This window comes from Pygoscelis adeliae, unplaced genomic scaffold, assembly GCF_000699105.1.
Source record: "Pygoscelis adeliae isolate BGI_AS28 unplaced genomic scaffold, ASM69910v1 Scaffold17, whole genome shotgun sequence".
Lineage (NCBI taxonomy): Eukaryota > Metazoa > Chordata > Aves > Sphenisciformes > Spheniscidae > Pygoscelis > Pygoscelis adeliae.
This window is the reverse complement of record NW_008825234.1, coordinates 323,300-327,062: the sequence shown is the minus strand read 5'-3', so window position 1 is coordinate 327,062 and position 3,763 is coordinate 323,300.

Sequence of the window (3,763 nt, the reverse complement as noted above, 5' to 3'; positions counted from 1 at the left end):
GTGAAACTGTTTCTGGAGGGCTTCACAGCATTGTGGAAGGGCAGTGCAGTGTTAGTCTGAGATCCATTTCTTTACCTTTCCCATGAATTAATTAGCATGGCTTTCCTCACTCATTTCTCTATCAAGAATTACAGACAGCTAGGCTTCTTTATATTAGCAAACTAGGTAGATGCAGGCTTGCTATATTATTGTCCATTCTGTTGCGACTCTTGATGCAATGTTGGGTAGTGTCAACTGTCACTTCTCCATGAAAGCATCTCTTGTGGTCTGATAGATAGCACGTGCCTTTTGGGAACAGTCCCTGTTCTGAAGGAGTGAATAGAATCTGTCCAAATGGCTGCAAGATAGGCTGGGGCACCTGTCTTCAGGACCAAGGAACAGGCCTGTTTGATTTTATATAGATAGATGTAGTCCTCCCAGGCTGGTTTAGAAAAGTTCAGCTGGGGAAAGGTATGCAATCTTTCATACATGGCCCTAAGCATGACCACACAAATGTAGTGCTCCTGCCTTTCCTCTTGTGAACTGTTCTGCAACAATATCAATGCACAATTGTTTTAGTGTCACACACTTAAAGCTGTAGTACCTTGTCGTACTGAGATACCACCTGTTATCAATAGCCTTTGGCTTCACAGCATGTATGAATTTGATTCACAGTAAATGAGGTGGTTCAGAGCAGCTAAGCAGCAAGTCTCTTGCAATGGAAAACGATGTGCCTTATGTAGTACATCCAACGCAAACTTTCCACAAATAGTTGAGTATTTTGTCTCCTTTCTTGTGTGTCAGGTTGGAAAAAAATGAAAATTTTCTCTTCTGTAAGTATGTGGAACTGGTGAGATACAGCAATTAGAACTGTCCGTTCTAGTGTAACGTAGACAAGATAACAGAAATTACTTTTTCTGTATTGCCCAATTTTGTGTTAGTCTTGCTTAGCACAAGATTTATTAGAGACATTCTCTCTACCTTTGGGGATCCCAAGTGAAATAAAATAAACGTCTGCTTGCTTAAATTCTCTTTCCTCTTCCTCTCGGTGTAGTTGACCTTTCAGGCAGTATTTCATTTTGTGTTGCATTACCAGAGTAATTTTGCCCTTTAATATAAGATCCCAGGGCATTACAGCCCTTTAACAAAGTTGAAGAGTGAAGAACCCTAGAGTGTGAGTGGCAGGCACTTTATTTTTAATTGGCAAGTAAAAATCCATTTGAGCTGTATGTTATCTGTTCATTTCTGATACCACTGACATAATGCAATAGCTAGTAGGCAGATAATGCTTGGTTTAGAAAGTATCAACATGATGGGGGGGGGTTTGTCTTCTAAAAATATTGCTGAGTGAACGTATAAACAGCTCCAAATTCCAAAATTCTATCTATTTTTTGAAGGATTAACATCTCAGAATGTACACTTCAAAATTGTAAGCTTGGTGTTTTTAAGCCTTCTCTGACTACTGAAACTATAATAAGTAAATGTAACACTTATGGAAGATAAATTTGCACAAACACAAAAATGTGGTTTCCGTATATATGTTTGTCAGAAACATAGTCCGATTTTCTACATTTCAGAAAGACTTAAACTTTTATCTGAGTTGTCCTCTAGCTAACCCTGCCTAAGAAACACTAAATTTAAGAGCTAAGTTTAAAAAAAGAAAAAAAAAAAGTAGGTGTCTTTAACCATAAGAGAAACCCTCAGAATTAAGTAAAGTATGGCTTTTCTTCATTATGTGACTGGATTTATGAAGTGATAGTGCAGTAACGTAACGTAAGGGCCTACTTACTGACAAATCAAAATAATTACATCATGAATTTAGAGACTGTTTTGCCTATTTAGAATTCTGTATGTGTAAGTGAGTGAGAGCCAAATGTTTAAGGCTGGTGCAATACCCTTGCTTTTAATTGGGGGATCTGAATTCAGGTTGCTTGCTAAAGAGCCTGTTCATTTCAGTTTGGAACACGCATACAGAAAAGCTGGTAGCTGCTCAGTTGGATCCTTTGGAGAGTAAGACGAGACAGAGGTGATCTGTTAACTGGTTCTGTGTATCTCGAAGGCAGTGACTCAAATTTTCAGCCTTCCTTAATGTGTCTTTCCAGAACAGCACATGGTGTCAGCCAGTGAGGAAAAACATTAAAAGGGAGAAAGTAATATTAACCTGGCAACTTTACCGTAGTAGAAAGTAGTTTTGTTGCATATAAATCTGTGAAAAGATAGATTAGCAGAATTTAGTTGGCAAACTTCTAGAGTTTGAAGTTGGCCTTGTTCCCTGTGGAAAACTAGTAACTGAGGTGAGAAGAGTTTCCAAGAATGAGAACCTAGAATTCTTTTTCCACATCCACTAAAATGCCATATCCTTAGCTTTGGAGTGTATTTTCACCTCTTTTTGGTGCAGTGAATCATTATTCTAGACAAAATGGCACAGATCCAATAAGGGAATTTGAATGTCTGTTGCTCAGGAGTATTTGCTAGCTTAGTAAATATGTGTTTTGAATATCCCCATCTCCCATAAAAAACACCTATCTCCCAAAGGCACGGAAGGACAATAAATTGAGGTCTGCATCCTTGTGTGTATTCTAAATAAAGAACTTTGAAGGACAGTCTTACTTATTTTCATCAGCTGGGTCTTAAAAGAAGGGAACTACTCTAGAAAAACTATGTTAGATGGTGATCTGCTGTGGCTGTGAATCCTAAATGGAGGAAGAGTACGGAGAATTGCTTTGTGGATTTTGAGAATCATAAGCTCAAATCTTGAACTCTGCTTTTTATAGGAACTGGGAATGTCAGGAAAAGGAGTAGTGATTCTTTGTGTGAACAAGATAGAAAAGAATGCAGCTGTAATGTAGGGAATGTTCTATTTCTTTAAATACAGCTAAACATTTTTGCTTACTTTTATTGTAAGCTTGATTAAAAATTAGAAGCAAAATGTAATTTTTCACTGTAGATGAACACACCATTTTTATAATTATCAAAGTATGTTTCTCTAGGAATCTCACATATTGTGCATATTTTTTTATTTTAATTTTTTAATATTTCTAAATACGTTTTAAATATTTTAATGTGTTACAACAAAATACAAGTATTGGTGTTTTTCTGTGCATCAGGGGAAGAGATGGTTACAGCTAACCAAAGTCGCCACTGGATGTCACTATCTCACATGCAAAAGCTGACTCAAAGCTTTCCTTTTGAGCCGGTTCTGTAGAGCTTTTCACCATAGCTTCATAAATGGTTTCTGCAGCATTTTGGAATGGCCAGGAAGGCTTGGACTGTAGCCTCTGAAAGCATAAATTGTTATCTGAGCTCCAAGGTACATCTCCAGTCACTTTCAAATGCTTATTGACACTCTTGCTTTTCGCATTAAAAAGTACTTCTTGTAGCAGCGATGATGTGCATATATGCTTCTGGAGTCAGGACTGTGGGAGTATTTTGTGGTTTAAAGCTTCCTAATGTGGCAAGGAAATAAATACCCCTTTCGCTCATACCTACATTTCATGTGGAAGATCCTGTCTTCAACCAATTAAAAAGAAGTATAACAACAAAAAAACAATTACATTATTGTGTGAACAATATGCAGGAAAGCTTACTGAAGCAGTCTGGTTCGTGAACTGGCAGAGCTTATGCATGTCTTCCGTTTCTTTGTGATTTACCCTTGCATAATGCATCCTTACCAAGTCTGTCCTTGCTATGTATGTATCGCTAGCCCTCGTTCTCGTGGGGGACTCCAACTTCCCGGACATCTGCTGGAAATACAACACGGCAGAGAGGAAGCAGTCTAGGAGGT